This window comes from Balaenoptera ricei, chromosome 5 (assembly GCF_028023285.1).
Source record: "Balaenoptera ricei isolate mBalRic1 chromosome 5, mBalRic1.hap2, whole genome shotgun sequence".
NCBI lineage: Eukaryota > Metazoa > Chordata > Mammalia > Artiodactyla > Balaenopteridae > Balaenoptera > Balaenoptera ricei.
Window position 1 is genome coordinate 44,454,490 of NC_082643.1, and position 21,937 is coordinate 44,476,426.

General features: G+C 40.8%; 1 protein-coding gene and 1 long non-coding RNA gene across 9 annotated transcripts in view; one reads left to right on the forward strand and one right to left on the reverse strand.

Moving 5' to 3' along the window:
- Nucleotides 1–21,937, forward strand: part of LOC132365861 (NUT family member 2G-like) — a 65,988-nt gene that overhangs the window by 14,634 nt on the left and 29,417 nt on the right. The window lies entirely within an intron of this gene.
- LOC132365862 (uncharacterized) overlaps nt 1–21,937 on the reverse strand; it is a 44,474-nt gene that overhangs the window by 9,679 nt on the left and 12,858 nt on the right. For 3 of the 7 annotated variants that reach the window (XR_009503277.1, XR_009503276.1, XR_009503279.1), the window contains exon 3: nt 1,080–1,225. The exons of 3 other annotated variants lie outside the window; for them this stretch is intronic. This is a non-coding gene — a long non-coding RNA (uncharacterized LOC132365862). The remainder of the gene's footprint in view (nt 1–1,079; nt 1,226–21,937) is intronic. One more of the 7 variants, XR_009503278.1, reaches the window with a different exon arrangement.

A 21,937-nucleotide genomic window follows, 5' to 3' on the forward strand; every position in this document is an offset into this window, starting at 1 on the left:
GAATGCAGGGCGGACTCATTTGCCCAAGATCCAGAGCTGGTAAGGGGCAGTCAGGGCTTGCGAGAATGTCTTTCTGATGCCTGAGCCCTGCTGGGCACCCTCAGGTGACACTGCCTTGAGAGGCACCGACTTACACAGCAGTGGTTTGGGCACCGGGCTCGTGGGTGGCTCTGGAGTGGGAATGGATTGGATAGCATTGCCCAGGGATGTACCCAGGTGGCTGTGATGGGGATGTGGGTGTCAGTCTCCCCCTTGGCCCGGGCTCATCCACCTCAGTCTGGTGGTAGTCAGATCCTATTTAACAGGGAATGAGGATTTTGTGCCTCTCTGCCCACAAGATATGCTGTTGCCATGTCAAAATCTGTCCGCCACCACCCCCCGCCCAGGTTATCTCTCATAGCTTCTTGTCTCCATTCTTTGAACATTTTGTTCCTATCACTGGGTTCTGGTTTGTTACCCCTAAGGTCTCTTCAACCAGTGGGAAAGAGGTACTTGTTAATAATTCTGGCGTTTTGTAGGTTGGCCCCACGATCAGCTTTGTGTACAGGCAGGAAGTAGCCAACAGGGAGAAGTGATTTTAGGGACACAGGCCTTAAACAGCCTTCAAATTACCTTCCTTAGCTGTCCTAGCAATTGGAGCAGGGGTTCTGGGCTGAGGCTGGATGCCTCAGTGGTTTCATGAGCCCCCGAAATAGGTTTTGTGTGTGTTGGCGTTTTTCTTCCATTGGATTCTCAGCAGAGCCTGTGACTTTAAAAAGGTTAAGTGCTGCTGGGTTGGAGTGAGGCTCATTAAGCATGTCAGCATTTCCCAAAAGGATAAACAGTAAATGAGTGTTCATTTATATACTCTCTTCCATTATCCTGTCCTGTATCTATAGTCAATATGATCACTTTCATGCTTTAGTTAATAGCTAGGATTATTAAGCCTTGGTAGGCTGAAGGGAAAACTTGGGAGCTTCTGGATTCAATAGGCTTTTATGGGGTAGGTCTACCTGGAGTCCCCCAAATGAGGGATCCCGTTGGATTGTGGCACAACCCAAGGACAAAAAACAAAGGGTGTTTTTCATCACTTTGCTTACTTCATAATTTTGCCAGGTCTTCTCATCACGAGGGAAGCAGTGATCGTTCCTCCAAGGGCCTTTCCCTGCCTCAGCTTAGCTCTGCTTGTTAAACACACCCCGGTGATAAGAATCTAAGGAGGTAGTGCATGATTTTCCTCTTGCTGCTGTAACAAATTATCACAAAGTTAGTGACTTACAGCAAAACAAATTTATAAACTTACGGTTCCATACGTTAGAAGTCTGACACAGTTCTCACTGGGTTAAAATCAAGCTGTCAACAGGGCGACATTCCTTTCTGGAGGCACTAGGGGAGAATCTTTTTCCTTGCCTTTTCCAGCTTCTGGAGGCTGCCTGCATTTCTTGGCTCATGGCCCCTTGTTCTGTCTTCAAAGCCAGGCTCTATCTTCGACCTAAAGGTCAAGTCCTTCTCACATAGCATCACTCTGACCTCCTCTTCTGATTCTCTTCCACTTTTAAGGACCCTTGTGGTTACATTGGTCCCACTTGGACAATTCGGGATAATCTCATCTTTGAAGTCAGCTGATTAGCAACCTTAATTGCATCTGTAACCTTACTTCCCCTTTGCCATGTAATGTAACATATTCACAGGTACCAGGGACTAGGACGTGGACATCTTTGGGACATCATGCCTACCACACCCAGACACCAAAGAAAACTAATCTGCATTAATTCCTTTGGTTATTATAAGTACCACCTGGACAGAAACACTCAGTTATGTATAACCTTCCTTCGAGGAGAGCTTGTCCTTGTGAGAGGCATATCAAAGGGTCACGACATTGCAAGTTCTCTGACCTCATCCTCCCCTTCCGGGGACTGGGGGGAATGTCTGGCCATCGCACAGGTTGTGACCTACTTTCCAGGAACAGCCCTGGAGCATGTAGCCCTCTTAGGGACCTTCTAAAGGATGTGTTGATGCTAACGTTTGACTGCCCACTTCTGGCTAGTCCCAGGGGTGACGTATGTTAGCAAAAATTGGCTGTAGGCAGCTTAGGGTCTTGAAACCATCAGATAAACATTTTATTAGGGATGTGTGTGAGGAGAGATTCCTGGCCTGCCTGGAATATAATTTATAATTGTGTGTGCAGTGTGTGAGCAGGGATGAGAGGACAGAGATGGGAAAACAGAAACCCAACAGTAACATTAGCCACAGAAACAGGTGCAAATCTAGGCAGGAAAATGCAGAGGGGAAAAAAGCCCCTGGTCATTTGACCTGTGTCACATCAAAATGGCAGCAAGACCTTGGAGGGTAGGATGTTCAGGGGGAAAAGGAGTCTCAAGCCAGTAGCAGCATCTTTCCGGGCAGAGGGACTTTGTCTTGGTGAGGAGATATTGGCTAATTGCATGGATCTGGGGCTTTTGTTGGTTTTGTTTTGGTTCCAAACGGTGGTCAGAAAAGCATCTCTTATAGTGACTGTGTGCAGCCCTGGCCCTGCACAAAGTCCTGAGACTGGGGACAGGGAAGGTAGGGAGAAGGTGACCAAGAAACTTTCCCAGAAGCAGGACCAGCTACATAATTTACAGGGCTGGGTGTAAAATGAAAATACAGGGCCCTTGTTCAATAATTATCAAGAATTTCAAGATGGTGGTGGCAGAGTATTTAGCCAAGCATGGGGCCCTCCTACGGCCTTGCGTTCTCACACTGGTCACACACCATGAAGCATGAAGTGGCCACTGCCCAGGGCAACGTCCCCTGTGTGTGTCCTTGGCTCTCTCTGATATCACGAGTGATGTTCGAGGCCTCTTTCCCAGGGAGTTAGCAGGACCATGGGCCTTGGCCCCGAGGACTTGCTTTCATATCATAGAACTTGTCTTGATTGCACTGGATATTTGATGCTGCTTGCCAGGTACTTTGCTCCGTCTGGGGGAAGCCCACATTCCAGGGGCAGGAAGCAAGAGGGGTGAGGAAGAGAAACTTGGGACTCTTAGAGCCTTCCCTTCCGGCGGTGTGACCTCAGACAAGCAACTTAGATCCTCCCCATCCCTATGGAGTGTGAGAAAATATTTGCAAATCACGTATCTAAAAAGAAGTTAATATCCAAAGTATACAAGGAGCTCATACAACTCAGTAGCAAAAACACCATATAACACAATTTAAAAGTTGGCAAAGGACCTAAAAAGACATTTTTCCAAAGATGACAAACATTTGGGGAACAGGTATATGAAAAGGTGATTCACATCACCAATCATCAGGGAAATGCAAATCAAAACCACAATGAGATATCACCTCACACCTGTTAGTATGTGTATTATGAAAAAGACAAGAGATAAATGCCGGTGAGGATGTGGAGAAAAGGGAATCTGTGTGCACTGTTTTGGGGAATGTAAATTGGTACAACCAGTACTGAAAACAGTATGGAGATTCCTCAAGAAAATAAAATTAGAATACCATGTGATCCAGCAACTCCACTTCTGGTCATATAGCAAAAGGAAACAATATTTTTTTAGGAGTGCCCCAGCTGTCCAGTGGTTAAGACTTCGTGCTCTCACTGCTGAGGGGAGGGCCTGGGTTCAATCCGAGGCTGGGGAACTAAGATCCCACAAGCCACGTGGTACGGGAAAAAAACAGAAACAAAAACAAAAACAAACTTTGAAATGTTATTCACAGTAATGGTATGGAAAGAACCTGCCTGTCTCTCACAGATGAATGGATAAACAAAATCTGATACATACACACACACACACACACACACACACATACACACAAATATACATACATAACATACACAATGGGATATTATTCAGCCTTAAAGTAAATCCTTACACTTGCAAGAACATGAATGAGCCTGGAGAACATTATGCTAAGTGAAATAAGCATGATGGAGAAAAGACAAATGCTGCACGGTATCACTTATGTGTGGAATCTAAAAAAAAAGTTGGAATCATAGAAACACAGAGCAGAAATTGTTGCCTGCAGTTGGGCATGGGGGGAAATGGGAACACGCTGGTAAATGGATACAAATTTTCAGTTATAACATGAGGGATAAAATGAAGGAATAAGGTCTGAGGAGCTAATGTATAACATGGGGACTAACTGATGATGCTGTATTCTGTAACTGAAAATTTCTGAGAGAGTAGAATTTGTGTCCTCACAAAAAGTAAATGTATGACAGGTGATGGGTATGTTAATGAACTTGATTGTGAGAATCCTTTCACAATATATACGTATATCAAATAATCACATTATACGTTTTAGATATATTACAGTTTTGTCAGTTATGCGTCAAAATAGCTGTAAAAAGAGGAAAACGATCAACAAAATTGACAAAACTAGTTAGATTGACTATTAAAAAGAACAAAATATGTAAAATCAGAAATTAAGAAAGGGACATTACTACCAATTTTGTAGAGATAAAAAGGCTTACAATAGAGTACTATTGACAGTTGTAGACCAACTAACTTGATAACTTAGATGAAATGAACACATTCCTAGAAACACGCATCCTACCAAGAAATACAAAATCTGAACAGATCTAGAAGTTAAGATATGGAATCAGTTATCAAAAATCTCCCAACAACTGAACGCCCAGCACCAGGTATCTTCATGGTGAATTCTACCAACAACTTAAAGAAGAATTAACACCAATCCTTCTCAAGTTCTTCCAAACAATTTAAGAGGAGAGAATGTATCTTCACTCATTCTATGAGGTTAACATTACATCAATTACAAACCTAAAGACACTACAAGGAAAGTACACTACAGACCAATATCCCTTATGAATACTGATGCAAAAACCCTTTAAAATAGTGAGACAGAACAGCCCATTATAAGGATTATACATCATGACCAAATGGGATTTATTCTTGCAAGGCAAGGTTGGTTCAACATATGAAAATCAATCAATGTAGTATAGCACGTAAACGGATTGAAGGGACTAAACTGCATGTGATCATCTTAATTGATGCAGAAAAAACATTTGACAAAATTCAATGCCATTTTATGATTTAAACAAAAAAAACCCAACAAACCAGGAATACAAGTTGATGACTTCAACATAACAAAGGTCACAGATAGAAAACCAACAGCTATTATATTCAGTGGTGAAATCTTTCTCCCTAAGATCAGGAACAAAGGAAGGATGCCTGTTGTCACCACTTCTATTCAGCAAAGTACTGGAATTCCTAGCCAAATAAATAAGGCAAGATCAAAAATAAAAGGCATCTAAATCGGAAAGGAAGAAATAAAATTCTATTTGTTCAGAGACAACACACATGCACCAAAAAAAACCTGTTAGAATTAATAAATGAATTTAGAAAATTTGCCAGATACAAAATCAACACTCAAAAATCAGTTGTTTCTCTATACACTAAGAATGAAAAGTTTGAAAAGGAAAGTTAAAAAAAAATACCATTTAAAATATCATGGGGGCTTCCCTGGTGGCACAGTGGTTGAGAGTCTGCCTGCCAATGCAGGGGACACGGGTTTGAGCCCTGGTCTGGGAGGATCCCACATGCCGCGGAGCGACTGGGTCCGTGAGCCACAATTGCTGAGCCTGCGCGTCTGGAGCCTGTGCTCCGCAACAGGAGAGGCCGCGATAGTGAGAGGCCCGCGCACTGCGATGAAGAGTGGCCCCCACTTGCCGCAACTGGAGAAAGCCCTCACAAGGAAACGAAGACCCAACACAGCCATAAATAAATAAATAAATAAATAAAATATTAAAATATCATGAAATATAGTAAAAGATGAGGAATAACTTAACCAGCGGGACAAAAGACATGTACATTGAAAACTAGAAAACGTTGCTGAAGGAAATTAATGAAGACACCAATAAATGTAAAGGCATCTTGTGTTCACAGATTGGAGGACTTAATGTTGTTAATATGTCAACACGACTTAAGGGGATGTACGGATTAAAAGCAATCTCTTTAAACATCACAGTGAGGTTTTTTCAGAAGTAGTAAAATTCATCCTAAAGTTCATATGGAATTTAAAGGGCCTGAATAGTCAAAATAATGTGAAAAAGAACAAAATTTGAAGTTTCAAATTTCTTGATTTCAAAACCTACTACACAACCACAGTAATCAAAATAGTACTGGCATAAACACACATACAGGACGGAGAATAGGCCCGTGGAACAAAATAGAAACCCAGAAGTAAACCCGTATATACATCACCAAATGATTTTCAACAGGAGTGCCAAGACCACCCAATGGGGAAAGGATAGCGATTTCAACAAATGGTACTGGAAAAACAATATCCACATTCAAAAGAATGACGGTAGACCCTTACCTTACACCACATACAGAAATTAACTCAGTGAATCAAAGACCTAAATGCGAGACCTAAAACTATAAAACTCTTAGAAGAAAGTTCTGGGAAGAAAACCATGACATGAAATTTGGCCAAGAGTTCTTGAATATGACACCAAAAGTGGAGGTAATAAAAGAAATAGATAAACTAGGTATTCAAAATTTAAAAATACTTCTTTCATCAAAAAATAAAACGAACCTGCTGAATGGGAGAAAATAGTTGCAAATCCTATAGCTGATAAGGTTAATATCCACTATGTATACACTTGCACACTGTTGGTGGGTATGGAAAATGGTGCACACAGAAAGGAAAGGAGTATGGTCGTTCCTCAAAACATTAAAAATAGAATTACCATATGATCCCATAATTCGAGTTCCTATTAAATACTCAAAAAGAATTGAAATTATGAACTCAAAGAGTTATGTGTTCACCCATGTTCATAGCAGAATTATTCACTATAGGCAAAAGGTGAAAAAACCCAAGGGTCCATTGAGGGATGAAGGGATATACAAAATGTGGCCTATACAAACAATAAATCAATATTCAGTCTTAAAAAGGAAGGGAATTCTGACACATGCTACAACATGGATCAACCTTCAGGCATTACGCTAAGTAAAATAAGCCAGTCACAAGAGGACAAATACTGTATGATCCCACTTATATGAAGTACACAGAGTAATCAAATTCACAGAGACAGAAAGTACAATGGTGGTTTCCAGGGGTGAGGAGGCAAGGGAAATAGAGAGTTGTGGTTTCATGAGTACAGACTATTATAGTTTTGCAAGATGAAAAGTTCTGTGGATGGATGATGGTAATGATAGCACAGCAGTGTAAATATATTTCATGCCTCTGGCCTGCACTCTTAAATTGTTAAGATGATAAATTTTATGTTATGTATATTTTACCAGAATTTTTTTAAATAAAGGAAAATTAAGACATTCATATAAAGAAACACTGACGAAGTTCATTACTAGTAGATCTGCTCAATAAGAACTGTTAAAGGAATCCTTCAGGCTGAAATGAAACGTAACTTGAATCCATATGAAGAATTAAAGAACAATGGTAAAGGTAACTACACTAAGTTTAAAAGGCCAACACGTTTGCAGTTAGGGTTTGTAACGCCTCTTTTCAAAATGTGATTTAAAAGACAAATATATAAAATAGTTATTATAAGGCTATTAAGGGGCACACAATACATAAGGATGTCATTTGTGACAAGTGCAGTGTAAACGAGGATGCGGGATGTAAATAAGCAGATTTTGTGTTATTATTAAATGAAAATGTTATTACTTCAAATTTGTTTTTTCATAAAATTAAGATGTTTACTTTAACCCCTAGGATAAGCACTAAGAAAACTACCTCACAAGTACACAGAAAAGAAATAAGAAGAGAATCAAAATGGTAAACTGGGAAAAACATCAACCACAAAAGAATGTAATAATGAAGGAACTGAAGAACAAAAAGGATATAAGATATCTAGAAAATAAATAGTGTAGCAGTAGAAGTAAGTTCAAAGGGCTCAATATAGGATCAACACAAAGAAGACTACACACAATCACGTTATAATCAACTTGTTAAATGTGAAGTACAAAGAGAGAATATTGAAAGGAACAAGAGAAAAGTGACTTGGCACATATGAGGGAACTCCCAGAAAACAATTTGTGAATTTCTCAGCAGAAACCTTACAGGCCAGGAGAGAGTTGGATGATATATTCAAAGTACTGAAGAAAAAAGAAACCTGTGAGCAAAAATGACCATACCTAGCAAAATTATGCTTTAAAAATAAAGGAGAGATAAAGTCAACAAAATCAAAGTGAGTTCATCACTAATAGACCTGCTTTATAAGAAATGCTTAAGGGAGATCACTTTGAAATGAAAACATGTTAACAGAAATGCAAAAGCAAACAAAAGCATAAATTTCAATGGTAAACTCATACACACACACACAAATATAGCATAATAACACTGTAACGGTGCTGTATAAAGTACTTTCACCCTGAGATAAAAGTTAAAATTTGTTAACAATATAAAAAGAAGGAAACTGACTATAAGGACACAAAGTTTGGGTGGGAGTAAAAGAATAGATGTTTAGAACTACAAGATTTCTATGTAGCCTTCAGCTAACCACAAAGAAAAGGCCTACTATAAATAAAAGATAAAGAGAAAAGGATCAAAGTAAATCACAACAAAAAAATAATCAAACAACAATGAAATAAAGCTACAGAGAAAGAGGACAAAACAGCTGCAAAACAGACATAAGACAATGAACAAAACAGCAATAGTAAGTCCTTACTGATCGATAATTAGTTTAATATAAATGGATTAATCTTCCCAATCAAAAGGCATAGAGTGGCTGAATGGATTAAAAAACAATATCCAACCTTATGTTGTCTACAAGAGACTCATTTTAGATTAAAAGACACATACAGGCTCAAAGTGAAGGGATGGAAAAAGATACTCCATGCAAATGGCAACCAGAACAAAGCGAGAGTTCCTATATGCATAACAGACAAAATAGACATTAAGTCACAAATTGTCTGTACAGACAAAGAAGGTTTCTATATGATAATAAAAGAGTCAACTCAACAGGAGGATATAACAATTATAAATGCATCCAGCATCAGAGCACATAAAGCTCTAAAGGAAATATCGAAATTAAATGGAGAAATTGATTGCAGTACACGAATAATAAGGGACTTCAATAACCCAGTTACAATAATGGATAGAACACCCAGATGGAAAACTCAATCAACAAACATGACTTGAAAAACACTATGGTCCTTACAGACATATACAAAACATTTCATCCAACAGCAGCACATACACGTTCATTTCAAGTACACACACACCATTCTCCAGAATAGATAATATGTTAGGTCACAATCAAGTCTTAACAAATTTAAAAAGTCTGAAATAATTTCAAGTATCTTTTCTGATCACAATGGTATGAAACTAGAAATCCCATAAGAGTAACAAAACAGGAATATCTGGACGTCCCTGGTGGCACAGTGCTTAAGAATCTGCCTGCCAATGCAGGGGACATGGGTTCAATCCCTGGTAAGCAAAGATCTCACATGATGCAGAGCAACTAAGCCCGTGCACCACAACTACTGAGCCTGCGCTCTAGGGCCCACGTGCTGCAACTACTGAACCCGACTGCTGCAACTACTGAAGCCTGCGCGCCTTAAAGCCTGTTCTCCGCAACAAGAAAAGCCACTGCAATCAGAAGCCCGTGCACCACAACAAAGAGTAGCCCCTGCTCACTGCAACTAGAGAAAGCCTGCATGCAGCGACGAAGACCCAACACAGCAAAAAATTAAATTAAAAACAAAATTTTAATAAAGAAAAGAAAACAAGAAAATTTACCAACATGTGGAAAGTAAACAATATACTCTTTTCCCCGTTCCACTTTTATTGAGATATAACTGCCATAGAGCCCTGCATAAGTTTTAGGTGTACAGCATAAAGATATGACTTATGTACATCAAGAAATGATTACCACAGTAAGTTTAGTGAACATCATCTCATATGGCCACAAAATAAAAGAAAAAGAGAAAAATGTTTTCCTTGTGATGAGAACTCTTAGGATTTACTCTCTTAACCTTCATGCATAACACACAGCAATGTTAATTATATTTATCATGTTGAATAATACAGTCTTGAGCAACCATTGGGTCAAAGAGAAAATCAAAAGGGAATTTTCAAAGAATCTTGACACAAACTAAAATGAAACACAACACACCAAGATTTATGGGATGCAGCAAAGCAGTACTACAGGAGAAGTTTGTAGTGATAAATGCATACATTAAAGAAGAAGTAAAACCTCAAGTAAACAATCTCACTTTATGCCTCAAGGAACTAGAAAAAGAAGAAAAAAGTAATCTCAAATTTGGCAGAAGGAAGAAAATAGTAAAGATTAGAGCAGAAATAAATCAAATAGAGAATAGAAAAACAATAGAAAATAGAAACAAAACTAAGTGGTGTTTTTTGGAAAGATAAATTTGAAAGACTCTTGACTACACGAATTAAGAAAAAAATACAAAAGACAACTCAATAAAATCAGAAATGAAAGAGGAGACAATATAAGTGATGCCTCAGAAATAAAGGAATCATAAGGGTCCATTATCAATTATGCCAACAAATGTGATAATGTAGAAGAAATGGATACATTCCTACAAACATACAACCTACCAACACTGAATCAAGATAACACAGAAATTCTGAACAGTCCAATAACAAATAAGGAGATTGAATCAATAATTAAAAAAAAAAACAAAATAGAAAATCCAGGACCAGATGGTTTCCCTGGTGAATTTTGCCAAATATTTGAAGAATTACTACCAATCCTTTTCAAACTCATCCAAAAAAACTGGATAGGAGGGAACACTTCCAAACTAATTTTACAAGGCTAGCATTACCCTGATACCAAAGCCAGACACAGACACTACAAAAAAAGAAAATTACAGCCAATATCTTTGACAGACATAGATACAAAAATCCTCAACAAAGTATTAGCAAACCAATTTTAACAATAAATTTAAATTATCATACCCCATGCTCAAGTCAGATTTATTCCTGGGATGCAAGGATGGTTCAACATACACAAATTAACCAAAGTGATACACCACACTAACAAAATGAAGGAAAAATCATATGATCATCTCAATAGAGGCAGAAAAGGATTTGACAAAATTCAACATCCTTTCATGATAAAAACTCTAAACAAATTAGGTGTAGAAGGAATGTACCTCAACACAATAAAGGCATATGAAAAAGAAAAGGCCACAGCAAACATCTTCTCAACAGTGAAAAACTAAAAGCTGTCCCTCTAATATCAGGAAGAACGCAAGAATGTCCACACTTACCACTTCTATTCAACATAGCACTGGAAGACAGAGGAATTAGGCAAGAAAAAGACATAAAATGCATCCAAATCAGAAAGGAAGAAGTAAAATTACCTGTTTGCAGATGACATGATCACACATGTAGAAAATCCTAAAGATTCAACAACAAAAGCAATAAAAACTGTTGGAGGGGCTTCCCTGGTGGCGCAGTGGTTGAGAATCTGCCTGCCAATGCAGGGGACACGGGTTCGAGTCCTGGTCTGGGAAGATCACACATGCCATGGAGCAAATGTGCCCGTGAGCCGCAGCTACTGAGCCTGCACGCCTGGAGCCTGTGCTCCGCAACAAGAGGCCGCGATAGTGAGAGGCCCGCGCACCGCGATGAAGAGCGGCCCCTGCTCGCCACAACTAGAGAAAGCCCTCACACAGAAACGAAGACCCAACGCACCCAAAAATAAATAAATAAATAAATAAATAAACGAAAACCAAAAAACTGTTAGAACTCATAAGTGAGTTTAGTAAAGTTGCAGGATATAAAATCAGCATATAGAAGTCATTATACAAAAGAAATGACCTACCCAACAAAGGAAATTAAGAAAACAACCCCATTCTTAATTTCATTACAAAGAATAAAATACTTAGGAATAAATTTAGCCAAAGGGGTGAAAGATCTCTACATTGAAAAGTATAAAAAATGGATGAGGAAAATGAAAGATGACACTGATAATATGGAAAGACATCCCATGTTCATGAACTGGAGGATTTACTATCATTAAAATATCCATACTACCCAAAGCGATCCACAGATTCAATGCAATCCCTATTAAAATCCCAATGGGGGACTTCCCTGGTGGTGCAGTGGTTAAGAATCCGCCTGCCAATGCAGGGGACAGGGGTTTGAGCCCTGGTCTGGGAAGATCCCACATGCCGTGGAGCAACTAAGTCCACACGCCACAACTCCTGAAGCCCGCGCACCTAGAGATCGTGCTCTGCAATGAGAGAAGCAACTGCAACGAGAAGCCCGTGCACCACAACAGAGTAGCCCCCACTCACCTCAACCAGAGAAAGCCCATGCTCAGCAACAAAGACCCAATGCAGCCAAAAATAAATAAATTAATTAAATAAACTTATTTTTTAAAATGGGCAAAGGACTTGAATAGACATTTCTCCAAAGGAGGCACATGAATGGCCAACAGATGTATGAAAACGTGCTCAACATCACTAACTGTCAGAGAAATGCAAGTCAAACCACAATGAGATATCACCTCACACCTGTTACAATGGCGATTATCAAAAAGACAAAAGATAACAAGTGTTGATGAGGATGCAGAGAAAAGGGAACCCTCGTGCGTTTTTGTTGGGTATGTAAATTGATACAGCCACTAAGGAAAACAGTATTGAAGTTCCTCAAAACATTAAAAATACAACTACCTTATGACTCAGCAATCCCACTTCTGGGTATACAGCAAAAGGAAATGAAATTGGTATCGTGAAGAGACATATGCACTTCCATGTTTACTTTTCACAGTAGCCAAGATATTGGATCAACCGAAGTGTCTGTAGATTCATGAATGGATAAACAGAGTGTGGTATATAAACAGGCATATCTCGTTTTATTGTGCTTTGAAGATACTACGTTGTCTACAGATTGAAGGTTTGTGGCAATCCTGCATTGAGTAAGTCCATTGGTGCCATTTTTCCAATTAGCATTACTTTCAAATTAAGGTATGTACATTGGTTTTTTAGACATAATGCTATCGCACATTAACACACTATAATATAGTATACACATAAGTTTTATATGCACGGGTAAACCAAAAAATTCATGTGGCTTGTTTTTTTGCAATATTTGCTTTATTTTGGTGGTCTGGAACCAAACCTGCAGTATCTCCAAGGTATGCCTGTATACGATGGAATATTATTCAGCCTTTAAAATGAAGGAAATGCTGCTTTTTGTGACAACATGGATGAACCTGAAAGAGATTATGCTACGTGAAATAAGCCAGATACAGAAAGACAGCTACAAACACTTCAGGATGCTACTTTTATGTGGAATCTGAAATAGTCATAGATGTGGGGTGCAGAACAGTGGTTGACAGTAGATGAGGGCATGGGAAAATTGGCAGGTATTGATCATGAGGTACAAAGTTTCAGTTATGCAAGGTGAATAATTTCTGGAAATCTAGAAATGTGCATATAGTTAACAATGCTGTATTGTGTACTTGTAATTTGCTAAGAGGGTAGATCTGAAGTGTTCTCACCATAAAGAAAGAAAAAAGAAAATGGTAATTATATGAGGTGATGGATATGTGAATTGGCTTGATTGTGGCAATGATTTCAAAACTGTATATGTATATGTATATCAGAACATCAAGTTGTATATCTTAAAGATATATTTTTATTTCTCCATTACACCTCATTAAAGATGGGAAGAAGAAAGAAATGAGGTAATGATACATACTACAATATGGGTGAACCTTGAAAATTATGCTATGTGAAAGAAGCCAGACATAAATGGTCACATACTGTATAATTTACACTTATATGAAATATCCAAATCGATATATCTATAGAGACAGAAAGCAGACTGGTGACTGCCCAGGGGTTAGGTAGAAGAAAGCATGGGTAGGTCTTCCCTTTAAAGCAATAAAAATATTTTTGAACCACATAGAAGTAAGGGTTGCACAACATGGTGAATGTACTAAATGCTATTGAATCGTGCGAGTTAAAACGGTTAATTTTATCTCAGTAAAAAGTAAACCTTCTCCCCAAGTTACGTTTAGTGAATTTACTGTGTCCTGACAAGTCTTTTTTTTTTTTTTGTCATTTAAATTTATTTATTTATTTATTTATTTATTTATTTATTTATTTATTTATTTTTGGCTGTGTTGGGTCTTAGTTTCTGTGAGAGGGCTTTCTCTAGTTGCGGCAAGCGGGGGCCACTCTTCATCGCGGTGCGCGGGCCTCTCACTCTCATGGCCTCTCTTGTTGCAGAGCACAGGCTCCAGACGCGCAGGCTCAGTAGTTGTGGCTCACGGGCCCACCTGCTCCGCGGCATGTGGGATCTTCCCAGACCAGGGCTCGAACCCGCGTCCCCTGCATTGGCAGGCAGACTCTCAACCACTGCGCCACCAGGGAAGCCCCTGACAAGTCTTAATATGAATCATATCGTTAAGAAGAAACAGCCTCAATTCACACCCAATAAACATTCAGTTTAGCGAGGTATCTGTTTTCTAATGGTTTTTTTAATGTCCTAACTTTAGCATACTACCCCATCCCTATTGTTGTGGTAGAGCAAATGGCATGAACCAGAGGTGGAAACCTAAATCAGACCTTAGAACTATAACTGAATTTTTGAGACAATGCAACGGCGGGGTTTACGTGTTTTTGCTTCAGCATGTTTGTACCTACAATTTCTTATCTTGTTCTACCTGACTTTTTTAAATCTTTAATTCATTTACCTTAAAATATGTAAATGGTTTATAAAAAGCAAGTAAATATCTATGTATTGCTAGAAAAGAGATAATTTAATGATGAGCTTTCTTTATTCGTCATATTTTATACTGTTAGAAGAATGAGGCTATCAACTGAATTCTGTCCCCCCAAAATTCATATATTCAAGCTCTAACAAAGTGATGGTATTTGGAGATGAGGCCTTTGGCAGGTAATTAGATTAAATGATGTCATGAGGATTAGGCTCTATCAGTGCCCCTGTAAGAGGAAACCAGAGAGTTTTTTCTGTCTCTCTCCACCATGTGAGGACACAGTGAAAAGACAGTTGTCTGCAAGCCAGGAAGAGAGCCCTCACCAGGCACTGAATTGGCCAGCACCGTGATCTTAGACTTCCAAGCCTCTAGAGCTGTGAGTTGTTAAAGTCACCAAGCCTATAGTATTATGTTATGGCAGCTTGAGCTATAAGAGTACTAAATGGAAGAGACATGGAGGAACCCTAAACACATATTGCTAAATGAAAGAGGCCAAACTGAAATGGATACATACTGTATGATTTCAGCTATATGACATCCTGGAAAAGGTAGGGCACTGAAACTATTCTGTATGATACTGTAATGGTCAATGCTTGTCATACATTCGTCAAAGCCCATAAGATATACAACAGAGTAAACTGTAATGTAAACTATGGATATTAGTTAATAGGAATGTATGAACTTTGGCTCATCAATTGTAAAAAATGCCCCACACTAATGCAAGACGTTAATAATAGGGGAAACTTTGGTTTGGGAAATAGATGTGAGGGGGTGTATGGGAACTCTATATTCTGCTCAAATTCTCTTTAAACTTAAAACTACTCTAAATATAGTCTACCAATTTATTTAAACAAAATAAATCTAAGTTGCCTCATCATATTGTGAGGTTATTACCATCTTACAGTTTTTCTATTTGACCGACTTCTTTAATGTTCATTTCTATCTTCTTTTATCCTTGTAAAAAACATATCAAATGTTTTGTACTATTTCACCTCCCAGCCTATTATCTTTTTAGTTATATGTCTTTCATAAACTTTCATTGGAAACTACATGAGATATCCTTGACTTATTACACTCTATGCCCATTACTATTTTCACCACCTCCCTAGTAATGCTTGAACCTTGGCTATGACCCATTGTTACCTCTGGACAAATAGTTTCTGCTCTATTTTCTGTCTTCTGTCCTTCTGGGCCACTTCCACCTACCATCATTACCCAAAGAACTGACTTTACAGATTCTATATGCCAGTGTGTAAGACTTGCAGTGTTTTAAGAAGTATCCCAACTTCATGATGATGATTTGGGGTCATTACCAAAGCACTCGGGATCATACATATTATTTTAAGGTAGTTTTATAGGACAACGCACATTGGTTTTTTCCTCCTATTAACAGAGTAGGAAACTGTGGGTTGATCTGCAGCTATTTTGATTAAGAAAGCAGGATATGAACTCTGCTTCTTTGCTGGGGTACTTGGCACTGCTCCTTCTCTTGCTGGGACATATTTTGTGCCTTTACAGCCTGGCATCTAGGCGTCCTGATCAGACTAATGTTTGGCTTTATTGGATACGTTGACCAGTCTGATTGATATTCTGGTACATACAGGGTACTTGGTCATGGTTGCTCACCTCTGAACCTCAGCTTCATCACCTGCAAAGTGCAACTAATAGCTTATCCGCTTTGTGGGGTTTTATGGATTTGGCAAGCGTCATAGTGCCTGGCACGTGCTAGAGACTCAGGTGATGCAGTAATTACTCAAATTTGCATTTTCAGTGGATCCTTCCCACCTGGAGAAGGTTACTCACAGCAGCCTTGGGGGAGGAAGAGCAGGACAAACAGCAAGGGCAGCATGGGCCAAGGCAAGGAGGTGAGAACTGACACGCAGGGGGGCCTCATGCTGGTATCACCAGAGGGCCCAGAGTGAGCCAGGATGTGGGGAGAGACTGGCTGGTCAGTAAGACCAGGCCAAGAAGGGCCGTGTGAGGGGGCTTAGCTTTTACCTTGTGGTAGAGGCCATCCAAAGGAGAAAGTGGAAGATGGGTAGGTATAGACTTCTCCCTTAGGAATTGTCCTCGGGGTCTGTTTATCTCCTGGCAGGGTCCATTCAATGAGTTGGCCCCTCCAGCACATTCTAGAGAGGACTGGCCATGTCTGACCCTCTGGAGATACAGCCCTGACCTCCTGGCCACCTCACTGAGGAGAGGGCTCATGGGGGAATCAGCCTCACTCTACATATGTCCACCAGTCCTGCACCCTGGACTCCAGGACCACTCACTTGCAAGAGACACATCCAGCTGCCAGAGGAAGTGACATTTCCTGACTCATCTGGCTAAGAATGAGCAGAGTATTGCTGACCATTCCAGGGGCGTAGCTGCCACAGAAGATCAGGATGGGTACAAGCCATAGAAGATCAGAAGGAACAAAGGTCAGTCCACGTGGGAGCTCACATGGGCGCCTCACAGTCACCAGCATGCCCTCGAGTTTCCCTTCCAGCCCAACACACACTCCACCTGCCCACAGTCACCTGTGCCACCATCACACAGCCCCACAGAGCTCCAAACATCCTCAAACACACAAACTCCCTACCTATAAGCAGATGCCTGTGTGCCCAGAACCCTCCTGCTCCAATATACATGCACTACAAACCCCAATAAAATCACAGCCACAGTCTTGAATACAAAAACACACCCCCAACGGCCCCCGATAATCAAACACCGAAATCCTCATATCCCACAAAAGTCCACCCAACCCCATATAACCCCCCAATGCAAACACACAAACCCTTCAACAATAGCCAAATACATTCAAACCAAACTCACATACTTCTTAATATAAGACACAACCCCCCAAATCCAAATATAACACATACAGTCCCCCCACAGCTGTGAACATCCACATATGTACAATGCCTCAGAAGCTGAGACAAACACAAAATACCATCAGCGAGACACAATGTTTCCAACCTTCTCCTAAATACTGCCCCCACAACACATGATGAACTCACACCCCCAATACAAACATACACCCATCTCCCTCTTGAGATACTCTAAACAGCCTCTGTCACATCCCCTGATTATACACACACAGCTAGCAACCCCAATTTACACTGACAACCCCAGTCTCTGCAAATTCCTCCACACCAAAAATACACTCCCTAAACTCTTACCCTACAGGATGAGCATATGTATAACCCCTATACTCTGAATACACACAGATCCAACACACAAAGCATTAAAATGCATACCCCTACCTCTTCTCAAGTGCCTGCACACTGAGCCTCAAAACACCCAGAACCAGCCCCACCACCCAGCCGCACCATGCTACACCAACCGTACACTCATAAAGGCACTCAGGGCCTTCATCTCTCCCCAGATCACACATACACAGTCTCTACACAGCTTTACTATTACCCCAAACCATCCTATACCCCAAACATACATCCATGAGTTCCCCACACAGCCCTAACCCGTGACAGAGGCAGCTCTACCAGGGGCATCATGGCACCCCGAGCGGGCAAATGCCGCTGAGGTAAGTGCCTCCTCTGTTGCTGCAATTCTTGCTGCTGTTGCAAATCATCCCTTGACCCCACCGAGGCTGACCGGGACACCCTAAACAGGAAGTGGCAGCATATGAGTCAGGGAAGAGGAAAACTCCCTCCCAGGTATTCCCTGTCACCATCCATTGCACCAAAACATCGGATGACCAGCATGAACAAGAAACAGAGACATGTAACTATACCGTGATGGAAGTGCAAATTTTTCTAGAAAAAATTTCTCCAAGGGAAGGGGGAGAACTGTGTTCCCCCTAATTATAAAGCCATGCTGTTACAATTCAAAGAAACGTCAGATACGGTACAACAGGCATTGGACTGCATCCATGTTCTAGCTAGATATGAGAAAGATAATTTTTCTGAAGCCCCAAATCTCGCTTGCCAGTAAAGGCACATGGACCCCGCTGCCCCATCGGCCAGGAACCCAACAGAGGACCCTTAAGGGATATAGGGACTTCTGGGACCCTTACTGGTCTCCACCAAGGGGTGGTGCTTCACACAGCTCCATCCTTCATGAGATGACTAACAGACCTCCCTGTACTGGCAGCTCTGGAGATCGGGGTCCCTAATGACGTAACCCTGGGACAGCCCAAGCACAAGGTAGACATTTTTGCTCAGACTCTTCAGCAGACTGGAGTGATGGGCAGCTGTCACCTCTCCGAATCCTGTACCCTGACCTCTGCCAAGGCCTCTGCCTTAGGGACCAGGCAGATCCCTGGAGCGTGGCCCTCCTCTGGGACAATTGCCCATATACTTCTCTAATTATCCTTGGGACACACATAAACAACTTTTCTTATGGCTCTCATTGACAACTGGAGCTCAAATTACACTGCTTCCTGGGAAACCCTTCAATTATAAGCAAGGGCCACACGTTAGATTACAACGCATAATAGTCAGGGGAGCAGAAAGCATTCAACTTCCACTGAAGGTCACTACTGAAACAATCTTTATTAAAAATCTTGTAGCGCTGGTAGCCCCTTGGGCCCTACCCTTTCCCGGTACAGCTATGGAAGCCTTGATGTACTGCAACGCCGTGTGGAACAAACCCAAATCCCTGGTCTTCCTGGTGGAAGCTGAATATTGGGAGCCCATAAGACTGCCACCTAAGACAGTAAATATCCCCCAATAACATGTATGACAGGGGGCTGTGGGATTGCAGCCCAAAATTCAAAATTTATGACAAGAAGAAGTCATTAAACACACCATTTCTCCTTTTCAATTCCCCCATTTGGCTGCTATTAAAGCCTGCTATTAATGAGTGGTGCCTTATAAGCAACTACTGAAATATCAATGCTGATCCCCACTATTAAGGCTCCCATTTCCAACACTGTCCAGTTAATTAAGGATATCCAAAGGGCTCCAGGGAATTACTTTGCTGTGACAATCTCGCTATTATGTTCTATTCAGTACCAGTTATTGAGGAGTCCCAGCTGCAGTCTACTTTTACTGCAGAAGGCACCCAGTATGTTTTAACCTGTCTGCCTACTGGCTATCTTAACAGCCCAGCTATTGCCCACAGTCTTTGCTGGCAAGACCTGGTGTCCCCTTGCACCGTCTGGCACTATACTGATGTTCTAATCCAGAGCCCCTCAGGAGATTGGTGCACGAGGCCCTAACATGGTTGGTGACCCATCTATAACATACAGGTGGGCTACTGCCCCACAGAAAATTCAAGGGCTGTCCACAACTATTACATTTCTGGGCATTAACTGATCCTCTAAAAGCCAGGAAGTTCCTCTTGCAGCTAAACCTCAGCTGTTAACTATTCAGCCCCCCAACACACTATAGCAAGCCCAACTCGTCTTCCTTAGGTCTCTTCACACTTCGGAGGCAACAAATACCACACTTGTCCATCATTGGTAGACCCATTTATGCAGCCACGTACAAACCCTCCATATTTTACTGGCGAAGAGCTAAACAATAAGCTTTATAGCAGGCACAAAGGTCAATTAGTCAAGCCCTCCCACTGGTTCCCCCTGGCTGCTCCTTCTGGGCTGAGAATGGACTGTGTGTCCCGGAGCCTTTGCACTAACACAGCTACTCCTAGTTGCCTGTGGGCTTCGGGACCAGACGGCTGCTCTCTACACCACTACACCCCCTCAGAACCGATTTGGGAACTGGTTCGTTGGTTTTGGTCTTGGTTTGGTGTGCACTGATGCCAGAGTTTGCTTGCGTCTTTTGCGTTTTGGTGTACAAAACGGGAAATACTCCATCTACCCTGAAGGAGAGCCCTTTGGGGCCTATATTAGATAAATGGGTGAAACATAGCCCTGAGCCTATGACTAAGAATCACATGATATACTATTGTAATAGGGTGCGGACCCAAAATATAGGATCAGAAGGGCGGTAGCCCCTGAATGGCTCACTCAACTTTTATAGGATCTCGCAGTTAGAAGTGTTTTGCAAAACAGCAAGCTGCACTGGCAGTTGTTCCAACTGCCCACCCTCCCCCCATGCCGCCATCATATTCACCACCTCCTGTTTCCCCTACCCACGGGGATCAAATAGAAGTTTCTGTGTTAACCCCCAGAGCACAGGAGCCTGATTTAGTATCACCATCTAAGACTCCACAGGCCACCCAATTTGGACCAGGAGCCACTTCCACAGCAGGGCAATTTCCCTTGTGCTGACAACCTATAAGAGGCCAGGCGACGCCCTTGGACCTGAGGCGTCCGATTCTAATTTCCCCACAGGAGCCCCAGGGAACTTTGACAGTGGGGGACGAGTTGATTGACTCTCCAATAGATACCACTCCCCAAACCCTCCCAGTTTATCTTAAGAGGCTTGTAAATAGTAAACAAAGGGGAAACAAAGTCATCCTAGGAATAATTTGCCTGTATCTTTGAGATGCAAATGTCCTTTCTGGTCTTCTCAGGAACCGTCATCTCTGCCATCTTTTTAAAATGCATCTTCTTAAAAGAGGGTAAAGTAATTTAGAAATTGAGTTATCAAGGATAAATAAAAAACCTAAGTGTCTTTTCTGTAAAAATTCAGCCATCTAGACAAGTGAGTTTGATTTTTTCCATCTGTCAGAAACCTAATTTGAATCCAACCTCTTTTTGCAAACTGATGGGTTTCACATGGCTGTACCTGACTCCGTGCTGAAATTTGGAAATGACAACTATGACGTCTCTGTATGTTTGTGTCCTTGTATGTGTCTTTGTCTTTGGATAACATTGCTGAGGTTGATTTGTGGATGAGCTCTATTTAATTGGCTTAAAGAAAAGTGAGCACTTACAAACCAAACTATTCTAAATACAAAAGAAATTGAGCTAAATGAGCTTCAGGTTCATGTGAACTGGGAAATATTTAGTATTAATTAAGACCTGGTATTAATGTTCGTTTGTTGATCTAATTAATATAGACATGCTGTTAGAGTCATCAACATTAAGTATAATACTTTTATTGTGCCTAGGTTTAATATAAGCTGAATAAAATCTTGTTATATCTATTGCAAATTTGTCAGCAGGGAAATAATCTGATGTGAAGAAACTTTTAAGGAAAGAAAATGCAAATGAAATAAGAGCTTTAGGTGAACTTTTTAAAATACTTATCTTTTAGGAAGGTCTATCTAAAATTAGTCTCTCCAGATATTTGACCACTTGAAAGTCAGAATTGTGCTAAAATAAGTGACAGAAGCTTTATGGAAAGTGGACCCTGAAAAAAAAGAGTTCTGTACGTGGTCAGGATTGACCAAGTTTAACTGAGTAAATTTTAAAAGTAAGCTGGT